We start from the raw sequence: 13,098 nt of genomic DNA, 5'->3' as shown, positions 1-13,098 counted from the left end.
AAGTTGGTGTGTGTCCTTCATGCTATCCCTCTCTGGTAGCAAAGATTTTCTGCATGGTAGTGTTGTAGGACAGAAGTAGCCCAGACCCTGAGCCATAATTTGAGGAAAACACCTGATCTATAATGTAAATGAGAAATAAACCACTTTCCCCATAAGCCACTGAGATTTGGAGATTTGTTTTTTACTATAGCACAACTTAGCCTAGCCTGACAAACATAATATTATAAGAAACTGTTTGACCAACCTTTCTTCCTAAGTGAAATGAAGAAGCAATATCAAAAACTACTGATGTCTTATCAATTGTACACAGTTAATATGAATGAAAATACTGTACAGAGTTAATATTTAAGAACTAGGGCTTCAGGACAAATGGCTTGAGTTCAAATTCTGACTGTCTTTTATTAGGCGAATGATGTTGGGCAAATGGCTTACCCTCCTTGTGTTTTAATAACCTTATCTGTAAAATGGGGATATTATCACTATCTACCTCATACATTGCCATAAAGACTAAATGAAATAATTCCTGTAAAGAATCTTCTATAGTCCCCAGCACATAGTAAGCCTTACTGATAAATATTTACTATTGTTATTGCTACATTTAGATGGAATACTTACACAGTTCTGAAGGAACGTGCTTTCCAAATTTAAGCTACTATTCAGACAATTGGCTAACATATGTTGGTGCCCTTTACAATAGCCTCTATAGAGGATAGCTGAGGGGTATAATCATGTGACAAGACAGAGAGATTTCTTTTGCGGAGTCATGAATCTTTCTGACAGTGTCTGACCACACAGCTGCAGAGACTTTACCTGGGCAGCCATGTAATGCACTAGATACATGGCGAGATCCCTCTAATGACAATGAAGTTTTATGGACACTGGCAATGCCGATTTACAGCCTCAGTAAACCAGTTTACAATTCTACTGATGTCTCTTAATTTGTGTATTTATGTCAATGGAATGGCTCACAATGACAGGGAAGGGCAAAAGAAACAATTCAAGTTGCCAGAAGGCTAATCTACTAAGAGCTTATGAATATAACATTTTCTTAAATTCTGTAATGCACTCATGCAATTATATTCATATGCAAAAGAGATGTATCCTGATTTCCAATTCAAAGAATCTCAGAGTCTGTGTACAGAAATGACCACACTTATATATGTTTAAAACTGGACAGATATTTAAATGTATGGATTTATGAACAACTACTGCCAAATGGTTCATGATATTTTTAAGATACTCCTGGACAAGAGAATCAAGTGTACATGTATTAGAATGTACCTCAGCAGAAAGGAAACCATTTGTTCAAGGCAGCTTGAACTTGTTCCCCTATTCTTTTCTATATATACCCAGATAATACCCATTTTCCTAATTTTTGGTTAAAATTATAACCCCATATAAGAGCTCACAGTCCTATTAATAAACACAGTGTCCTTCTTTGACCCTGAGCTTAGCAAAACTTGATCTGAAATATTCCCATATTTGTGACAGTGATGATGATGATGAAAAGATAATAAGTAAAATTTATTAAATGTTTACTATTTGCCAGATGATCCATTAAGTTTTTACACGTCACCTTCATTTAATCCTGATAATAACCCTGAAATAAAATATTATCATTTTATGGAGAAGAGAAGTATGGTTTAGAGAGATTAATAAACATACTGAGATCATACAACTAAAGGTCAGACGTGATTTGAACCCAGGAGTCTAGCTCTAATCTCTGCCTACTTAACCACTACAATACACAACCTCCCATTTCCTCTGTCTTCCATTTTCCTTCTGTTTTAACATATTTTTTGATGCATAATAGTTGTGACATGTCTACATTATACAAAGGGCTTATGAATTATGTCTTCATGAACATACTATTTCTTAATTCAAGTAATAGCTCTTTCATTATGCTCAGTTAAAAAAAACAAAAAGAAAAATGCAGGTCACATCTCCTTGCCTCAGTTTTCTCATCTGTCAAATAATGCCTTCCTTACTTATGGTTTTTTTTTCATTTTTTAAATAAATATTAATCAACAGCATACCATAGATTGGCTAGAGGTGGAATAATTATCAGTATTGAAAATAATCCCAAAGTAAAAGATAAACTATCATTAATTTAACAAGTATTTGTCCAATAACATCTGTCACTGTTTTGATACTGGAGTGACAAAAGTTAAGATGAGGGTAGGACTAACGGAAATGGATAGTAACAAATGACAACTGGAGATTTTATAAGGGAAGATTGTTTTTATCTATAAAATTAATTAAAACAGTGGTCTCTGAACTTGTCTGATCAGAATGACTGGATCTGAGAATTCAGATCCTTGGGTAGTAAGGTCCTAGGCTTCTGTGTTTTTGTTGATTCCAATGATTCTCAATTGATTCCAGTGGCATGCACTAATGTTTGCGATTCACTGGGCTGAAGGAGTCTATAGGGTCATTCCAACACTAATAGTCTATGCATTTTTGATTCATCATTTATTTTGATTCTATTGCAGACAAAGGGAAAGGAAAATCTCAAGGATAACTATAAGCTGCCTAGTGACATCTCTATGAAATGTCTTCAGCTTGCAGTTTTCTCTGGAAGTTAATCACAGAGATAGGTTTTTAGTATTTTTTAATCTTAGTTTCTATTTCTGATGTTTTATATTTATGTTTTAAATCTAGCACCTCTATTCTTAATTCTAAGTTACACCCACAACCTTATCCTGCTGTGATGCAGTTTTAATAATGCTGATTAAGAACAGAGACAGAAAGTCAACAGTGCATGTAGGGGGATGATTCATAACATTTGTTTTACAATGACCTGGTGAGGAACACACACACACGCATACAATTTGTTATAACTCCCACAACCTCCATTGCCAGCTGCACCCCTATATATACAGTCATAATAATTGTAGACCATGTAGACCCACTTCCTACCAACATGTATCATTAACTACAAATCTGGAATAAATTCAGCTTCATTATTATTGACCTTATTCATGATTGAGCACAATAATGCATAGGAAAGTATTTGGTAAACTGAAAGGCATCACATGACATACATTACTCTTACCTTTAATTAGTGTGCATTAAAACTTTATTGCTTGCACCAAGTTTTACAATTTTAAAGCTTTACAGCTCTGGAAAAAAACAATTGTAAAAACCCTTATAGAGGAAAGGACTATCTTTGCAAGGACAATTATACAATAAACAGTTTTAGAGTATCTCCTTTCTGGGTAGAGAGCAGATTTGTTTATTTTCCAGGGCAGTCAGATGTCTCCCTCCAGCACAAAAATTGGGCAGATTTGCTAACGGTCCTTTATAAAACTGAGGGCTCACTAAGCTTAGGGTTCCTCATCTGGGATATGAACCCACTGGGTGTGTACCATTGATCTTGGACCCCCTCTTTGTTGCCTCTGTGGAAATTGGAGGCAGTAGGAAGCAAAATTGCTGGGAGTAATTAAGTCCCCTGTCTCTGACCTAGGAATCTTGTGTCTTCTGCCAGCATCCATGAAACTGTGACAGGCTAAATTTTAGTTTGTAAGCAGGGTAAATCTCAGACCTTTCACAGGGTCTTGACAGGGTGTAGATGTATAATCTTCTTATGGAACAGAAATGGATATCTGGCAAAAATAGAAAATAATGCAATCTGCCATAAAGGTTGACTTCCTAAAACTATTTTTAAAGAATCAGTATAAGTCAACAGTGCAGAGGAAGACAGTCCTCTGTCTTTCCCTTCCCCTCCCTCTTACGCTTCCTCACTTTCTTTCTCCTCTCTTTCTCTTTTCCCTTCTTTCTCCCATCCTCCCTCCTCTCTGCTCTTGGCACTAATTTTCCATGCTGGTTAAAGTTTGTTCTACAGTTCTAATATCTGTCTGCATTAGCATGTTCACTGTTCCAGGGACAGTATGTCCCTGAAAATCTCTGCTGGATATAAAACTTTCAAGCATAACTAATATGACAGCAAAATGAATTTTATTTAAATGAACAATACATTTCTTGGCCTTCATGGGTCAAGGTTAGTGGAGGGAACTGTCTTTGTTTACAATCATTTGTCATCCATCCACAAAAACCGAATTAGCTTACAATGCCTGTGTGTACACAGGGATGCCTTTCTTTTTAATATCATATTGTCTTTGGAAAACAAACCAGAAAAATCACAGAGATGACAATTTATAGTTCAGGTCAACTGCCTTAGTTTGTTATTATGAACAGAAGGCATAGTAAAGTGATTACTAAATTAATAGTTTTTAACATTTTAAGTAAATCAGAAATATAATGAAGATGAACAGCAGTCCACTGGTCAAAGGAACTCAGTGGGAATTGAGGATCTCAGTGGAAATTGACCCCAAGTTCTGGGGTTATTGACTAAATCATCGCTGACTGCCTGATTGGGCACACTTCTCTCCTGGCACATAAATTTACTACACCAGGCTGCCTCCCTGATAAATATCATTGCTTTCTCCATCTCTTGCCCCTGCAAAGGAGAGTGCTGTTTCCTTATAAATCTTTTTCCCCCACATTTTCTGTCAGGGGAAACCAAAGCTATTGGGTGTCATATACCAATCCCATCACTCCATAAAACTGGCAGAGGAGCAGCAAATTACTACCAATCCCTACATTTCACTATTTTCCATTCATTCATCCATCCATAACTCAAGTGCATCCTGAGCCCCTCCAGGGCACCAGGCATTGTGCTGGCTCAAACAGGTGATCCAAATATGAAAACCAAGAAATTACACTCTCGGAAATTTTAAAGTGATATTATAAAGAAATGTGTGGAAGAATAGAAAAGACATAAAACAGTCATTTCTGAGGCAGTTTAGGAGGTTTTCACAAAAATAAATGGCAATTGGTCTGTCTACTGGAGAAGAGTTGGGCATTTCCTTAGATGAATAAAAGCATTCTACAGGGAACAGCAGGCCAAGGTCCTTATATCCCCATGGAAGGAGTTGGAATGTAATTTTGCAGGCAACTGGCAATCAGTAGTCAAGAGTGGCTTTTGGAACTAGAAAATTACATGATCCTATTTACTTATTAGAAGCTAATTCTAGTGACAGTATGGTGAGTGTTGGGGGGAGCCCAATAGAAGCCTGTGCAAGTTTTCAAAAGTTAGACAATAATCAGGAGAATGTCATACTTGAAAGGTATTGTGAAGTAGAGTTCCTATGACTGCAATTTACTGTGGAGCATGAGAGTAAAGTTTCAAAAGTGGCTTTGTGTGTGGAGGAAAATGAAAATACAAGGAATTCAGTGGTTTTTATGCCAATATTTGTTGAGAATGCTATACTTCAGTAAAAAAACAGTTGGCAAATATAGTTGGATATGTGAGTATGGGGCTCAGGAAAAAATTTGGATTTGGAGATGTAATGTGGAATTGTGAATCATATGTAAAGAAGTTATATCCACTCATCTGTTGATGGACGCCTAGGTTGTTTCCATATCTTGTCTACTGTAAATAATGCTGCCATGAACATAAGAATGCAGATATCTCTGAGATCCTGTTTTTATTTCCTTTGGATATATACCCAGAAGTGGGATTGCTGGATCATATGATAGTTATTTTTCTAAATTTTTGAGGTACCGCCACACTATTTTTCATAGTAACTGCACCAATTTACATTCTCACCAACAGCACACAAGATAGCCAAGATCTGGAAACTACCTAAGTGTCCATCAACAGATGGATGGATCAAGAAGATGTAATTCTTTATACACACACACACACACACACACACACACACACACACACACACACACACACAGTGGAGTATTATTCAGCCATGAGAAAGAAGGAAATCCTGCCATTTGCAAGAGCATTGATGGACTTTGGGGGCATTGTGCTAAGTGAAATAGGCCAAACAGAGAAAGACGAGTACACATAGTAACACTTATATGTGGAATCTAAATTTAGAAAAAGAAAAACTCATAGAAACAGAGAGTGGAAAAGTGGTTTTCAGGAGCTAGGGGGTGGGGGAAATAGGAAGAAGTTGGTAAAAGGGTACAAACTCACAAACTTTTAGCTATGAGATAAATAAGTTCTGAGAATTTAATGTAAAACATGGCGACTATAGTTAATAACACTATAATGTACAATTGAAATTTGCTAAGAGAGTAGAAGTTAAGTGTTCTCACCAAAAAAATAAATAAATGGGTGATGGATGTGTGAATTAACTAGACGGGGGAATTCTTTCACAATGTATACAAATATCAAATCACCATGATGTACATTTTAAATATCTTATAATTTTATATGTCAATTATACTTCAATAAATCTGAAATTTTAAAAAATAATAAAGGAGATTATTAAATTATTGGTTTAAATAATGTTCTTTAGGGAAATAGCAGAGATTTGGAACAATATAGAGCCTAGGATGGACATCTAGGGAATGAAGACATAGTGAGAGGGCAGAGGAAGAGGTAGGACAAAATAAATAGAAAATATCAGTGGTTATGAATGTAGAAAAGAGCATCCAAGAAACCAAAGAAAAGAAGAGCATCAAAATGTTGACTAAAATAGTCAAGTATTATATGTCATTGGCTTGCCAATTATTGGGTCACTCATCACATTAATAAAAGGAATTTCAGGAGAGTGATAGGGAAAGTAGACAAGGCTTCTAGGCTGAGAAGTAAATGGGAGTCAAGAGAGTAGAGACATTAAACACCAACTGTTTTGCAGGCTACCACATGTGTGATGTGACCTGCACAGGCCGATGTGGTCTATGGGTGAAAATCAATAATCACCTGTGTCCACAGCTTCTCTTGTTCCCACCATCTACCTCAGCACCACAATTAGGGCCCCTTTCTGGCATGGGGGAAGGAGAAGAGAGAGAATGGGAGGAGGACCATTTAGTATGTATTTCGTACTCATAAGACTTCCAAGTTGGGTTTTGTTGTTGCCCCGGAATGAAGATTTACTATAATCCCGGAGGGACACTAACAGGACTGAAAGAAAAGGATACTGTAAAACTCTATCCAAATACTGGGCCCCATTATCATTGTAATCTATGAATTATCAATTTTTATTAAAATATTATTTTTTTATAAAAATTAACTTACGGATGTGAGAATTAGTTTTACATTACTATTAATATTCTAAAAATTATTATTTGCATTTTACAACTTTTGAAATTATGTTTTAGTATTTTTTTTTTAGCAAAAGGAAAACTGAATGGGTCTCTCTTACCTCTGAGAGGTCCTGACCCCAAGTTTCTGGTAATTTCTTTCTCCTTGGATGTTTCTATGCATCTCTACAGCTTTTCTGCATTTATGGGCCAGTCTGCTATGTGTACCAAATGACTGGATTTTATTCTCTCTTCTCTTACTTTTTCTCCTCTTCAGCTGAGCTCCTTGGGTCATGACCACTGCTTCCTCCAAGCAATGGTGACCGACACTTCGACCAAAATTTTCACCAGATACTCAGCTGTCTTTCCTATTTGTAGCATCTTATCTTCTCCTTCTGAGCTCCAGTGTGGCTCTAAAGTGTCCCAACTGGAAAGTGTGAGAGTTGGGAAGGATATCGCTCTCCCTCCTCGAGTTTCATTCTATTAGAAAAATAGCAAATATTCCTCTACCCTCCTCCCCCATCCATCCACATTTATCATAGGATTCAGACATGGAGCCCAGAAGGTTGGACTGACAGGCAAATCCTAGTGACAAACACCATAGCATACTCAATATTGCCTTGCCCTCCGAGAACTGAGGTTTTCTTATGGGGCCAAAAAGCTTTTATGGTTTGTCCCTTATCTTGGTATAAGTCCTCTTCCAAATGGCTTCTTGAATCCTTGGAATCACTCACCTCTGAGGCCAGTGCTACACTACTGGCATCATTAATGCCCTTTAATCTCCCTATGCAGTTCACTATAATAATCATAGCAGTTAAGATTTATTGATCTCTTGTTATGTATCTAGAATCACATAAGTGATTTAATTGGCTTATTTCATTTAATTCTCACCAAAAAATTCATCAAATATTAATATCTCTATTTTAACAGAGGAGAACATTGAGTTTTAGAAAGTTATATAAGTTTGCTAGCAACACACAAAACCAGGCCTTGAACCAGGGCCCACATCTGCTGGGCTCCAAAGCCCACGCTTCATCACCATGTCATTCTCTAAGTGCCTTCAAGGCAAGTGCTCTGTCTGCCTCATTCTCCATTCCACCTGCAATTCCTAGTACAGGAAATGGCACAGAGTGGGTGGGGTGTCAATTAATATTTGTTGAACGAATGAATAACAGTGGAAAATAAATCTCTCCCTGCTACACCGTTCATAATTGACTTCGAAGTTTTCTTTGGGATGCAAGCTCAGACATATTTATGAACCTCCAGCCAATCAATTATTTAGCACTTTTTCACTGTAAAATATATATATATATATATATATATATATATATATATATATATATATATAGCCTTATTCTGCTGGGTTTTGTGAAAGAAACAAAAGAGAAACACAACCCCTAACCTCTTAAGGTCTACTAGTATATAGGAAAAATACAAACAAATAAAACCTATATGCATAGCCAGAGCTTCCCAAACCTCAACCAGAAGCTAGAAGTCAGGGAATCCTGAGATGTAATCAGTAGAGGTAGACAGAGCAGGGCAGAACTTTGCTGAGAATGGGTCTGGGGAGGGAAGAACCTTTAAGAACAGTCAGCACACTGCCATAAAGTATTCACTGCACAAAGACTAAAGAGCTCTAGTTCAAATGCTTGGTTTTTACCCAGGGCAAACTATCAACTTTTGAAGTTCTGGCGGGTGTGTAATGAGCTTATAATGGAGATCTCCGCCGTCTAGTAATCAAGACACTGCCAGTACTCCCAGCCATGTTGGTAGTGGCTACGGAGATCAAAACGTACTCACACAATGTGCTGAATATCTTCAGTTTACTCCTTCAGCTCCACTCTCTGCACTCCTCCATCCTGCCCTGGGAGGCTCGGAGGCTGGGAGGCTGATCTCTGTGCATCAGGAGCCTCACTTATCACTGACTTCTTGTTGCTTCTGCTGAAGGGCAGCACCTGTAGGAGTTGAAGGGTAAGAGTGAGGAGGGTAAATTCAGGGCATATATTACCCCGGATCTCTCTCTTCTGTGTCCACTTTAGTTGAACTTCTCCCCTTTGCGGAGAGTTCTCTCTCTTAATATCTCTCTCCCTCTCTCGCAGCTGGTAACTACCCCTTCAAGGGGAGTGTGTGTGTTGCCCCGTTACTCTCTCCTGAGTACTGCCCCATCCTGTATTGCTTCCTTATACTCTGTCCATATCTTTGTAAATAGCCCCTTTAGTAAACATTTACCAAAAGACTCAATTTGAGTTATATTCATCTGTTTCCTGCTGAGACCCTGCCTGACTGACAAACTAATATGACAAACATATGCTTCATTGAGAGAATGTAAAAGAAACAGTCTGCCCGTAGGAAATGAAAATAGACTTATAGAAGCTTAAGAAGCCACCCCTTTAAGAAGCTGTATAATTTGAGTAATTAAGGCATAAAGTCATAGAAGCTGTTAGATTCTAGATCTTCATGAGTAGAGTTGTACCACCTGCCAACCATAAAAGAAATTGAGTCATTCTCTTTCCCTGGTCCTGGAACCTTGCGCTTTATCCTTTCTTATTTTCTGAGACAGGGGAAAAGTCTTCACTTTTTGCAACTGCCACTACAATCATATAGCAAAAGAATTGATGAAAAATTTATGCACATACTGGCCCACAATCTCCTAAAATTGTTTAATAGAAATCACGTGCCATTTGTTACACACAAGCACTCTCTTAAGAGCACCCTTGGGAGTTATTCATAGAATGTGGTGGCCAGGTGAAGGCTTACAACATCTTATTGAGGTGTAAATTGGAATGTGTGAAATATGCAGTTTGGGGTAGCCAAAAGTATGGGGAATAGGGGATTGCCCTAGTAAATCACCAAGAAATAGAAGAAATGCTATAAAAATTATGGCCAAGTCAAGGGATATCCATGTCCTCCAGGGTGCAGCTTTTAAATTTTGCCCTGCAAATTCAGCAATTCTTAATTTAGTCTTTGATATGTTTATACATAATTATTTCTTTATTGCACAATCCATGTATTTTACACTTAACCAGATGTTTTCTCCATCCAAAGAGGCAGCTGTCTTCTACCTTTTCCTTTCCATGATGCAATGGAATTCATCCAGGAGAGCAAGAAAAGGTCTTTACTTTCATCCTTATACGACTGTGCTCCCCGCACCATAGGCAAGAGTTGCACATTTACTATGTCTACATCTTAACTGAAACAACTTCTGTCTGGAGAAGTTTTAAGAAAAGTACATTTAGGTGACATGTGTGTAAACATTGAGACTGCTTTGAATGGGCAACAGTTTTCATGGGGTGGGAGGTGGGGTCAGGAGGTGTTTTGTTCCAGCCATAGTAAAGACAACTTAAAGATAACAACCTGTATTGATTGCTAGTCATGGACTAGATATCTCTGAAGAATTGCCTAAAGCATTTCAATCGTTCAAAACTCTGTTAAAATATCAATAGCAAGTCACCATGTAGGAGAATAGAGGCAACACAGCCTCAGATTCGTTGAAGTTGGAAAATTAGAGTTTACTGAGTTTGATTTATTAAGATCAAATTTGTTTCTTTATGACATTATAACCATAGACATGACAAACTTCATGATGACTATTGTCATTTAACTATGTCATATCTTAAATCCTAAGGTATGAAAATTTATCTTCAATTTTAACATGTTTTAAATACTTTAAACTTCAGGGAGACATTGTCCCTATTTTACCTCTACTGTATAGTGTCACTTAGGCTAAGTGACTTGGATAGGAACACACAGGCAGTAAGTGTCAGGGACAAAGTCCAAAACCAAGCTTTCCAAACCTAAATTGTGTCTCATTTCACCATGTAGGCAATTTCTCATTTATGTCGAAGTGCTTATCTTCTTGATCTATACTTTGGAGAAGTCATGCCATCAATCCAGATATAAGTTCAACACAATTATAGGCAAATAGAACCTCATGAATCTTTAGGACATTCCTGAAATGTGCAGTTTGAGTGAGATGTAAAGGGCTATCATTTCTCTCTTTGTCTTCTCTGCTCGTTTTCTCACACAACTCAAAAGAAATTCTTTTGGTCTAAGTCTACTCTTTGAAATAAAATAAAATATGTGTCCTGTGCTTTAATCTTGGGGGGAAATAATAAAATAAGAACATGGAATATAAAGCCCAGATGCATACTATTCACTATTTCAAAATTTCAGTTGCTCTCTTAGCTATCGTCCTCACCACATTGAAATGCCTTCTACAAAGATGGATGGTTCATCCTGAAGTCATCTATTGCCTGCTATGGCTTATCATTATGATTCCCCTGGGTAAAATGCATTCTTGAAGTGCATCTTTCCTTCTCATTCTTCCTAGCAAATGTGTAAGTAGGTAGCTGCCTACTTGCCACCAGAGTATCATCTTATTCTACCATCTCTGAGCTCCAGGAGAACTCAGGAATCTCAACGTTACAATAGGCATTGAGAGAAGGCAACAAAGCAGCCGAGGCATTAGGGGAAGGAGAAGAGAAGGAAGGGCCGCTTTAAGATGGACAGCTCATATCTGAAAACTTTAGCAGTCCAATGAGAATTTAAGTCCAACGATGCTTCTTCTGCTTTCTTTCCAGGAGTGGTAAAATAACAGGGAGGGTTGGGCCTCTCATAACCAAAGGAAACTGGTATCAAAATTGAAAATGATCGGGATTCCCTGGTGGAGCAGTGGTTGAGAGTCCGCCTGCCGATGCAGAGCACGCGGGTTCATGCCCCGGTCCGGGAAGATCCCACATGCCGCGGAGCGGCTGGGCCCGTGAGCCATGGCCGCTGAGCCTGCGCGTCCGGAGCCTGTGCTCCGCAATGGGAGAGGCCACAACAGTGAGAGGCCCGCGTACCGCAAAAAGAAAAAAAAAAAATTGAAAAAGATTGACACATCAAGAGGGAACACAATAATGTGATCCAGTCAAATGTTCAGTCCTACCTCAAGGTTTTAGTAACTCAGATTTGAAGCAGCTTCTAGGGAATGGGTTACTTTACTTCTGGATGAAAGCCATACTAAAGACAAAGGATAAACAAAAAACATAAGGTACATTTTTAATCAAAAGCCAAGACCCTCATATGGGGATATAGGTTCGCAAACAAGTAGTGGAAAAAAGTCAGTGGCCTTTATGAAATAAGAACATATTAAGGCCAGCTTTTTTTTTTTCCTTCCTGCTTGTAGAGACAGCAGGAAATTGTTCTTTAACCTCCAGTGCTAAGGGTTCTTAATAATTCTCAGGACTTCAGAAAATAAAACTTCAACCCAAATCCAAAAGAAAATGGACAAATGCCCTGACATTTAAAGTGTTTGGGGGCATCCATGGACGAATCACACTTAAAATATTAATAAATAACTGCCACTCTAAAGAATACTGGAGGACATCAAAGCTGGAAAATGGCATACAGGCTTGTGTGTATAAATATATACAGCATAGACATGAAAAATGGATGGGTATGGATACTATCGAAGAAACCGTGAGAATATAGACGCTTAGCAGTATCCCTTACTCCTAAAGCATTTCTGAAACCCTCAGCAAATGATGATTCAAGAAGCTCCAAAGAAGTGTTATTGGTTCCAAGCCGTACATCCAGCAGGTGTCAATAAGCCAGGGAAATAAGCAGAATCCTCTCTGTGCTTCAGTATCTTTCCTTTCTAACCACTAGCTTCTTAAATACAGCAACCTTAGGTGTTTTCCCCTACCATGGTGTTTGCTTTTCAGGCTAATATAGTTTGAGAAGTATAACAGAGGTGTAAAAAATAGAAATAAAGAAGGAACCATGTCCCTATCCAAAATGGAATCCATATATTTCAATATATTCCTGGAGTTGTTTTCTAGTTGATAAGACTATATTATCAAAGTCAAGCTCAAAGGAAAAGTATTTTATAAGCATTTCTTCTTTGTCTATCACACTTGTAATTATTAAAGGAGAATTTATGCATTTTTTCTGTCCTAAAAGTAATTCACGTTCTTTTTTTTTTTTTACTTTGGAAAATACTATACAGTCTAATGAAAGAAATAATGCAATGTATAATTGCAGTGGTTACCACTGTTGACATGTGTAGTG

This window comes from Globicephala melas, chromosome 2, assembly GCF_963455315.2.
Source record: "Globicephala melas chromosome 2, mGloMel1.2, whole genome shotgun sequence".
NCBI lineage: Eukaryota > Metazoa > Chordata > Mammalia > Artiodactyla > Delphinidae > Globicephala > Globicephala melas.
The sequence above is the reverse complement of the archived record's forward strand: the minus strand, read 5'-3'. Positions refer to the sequence as shown.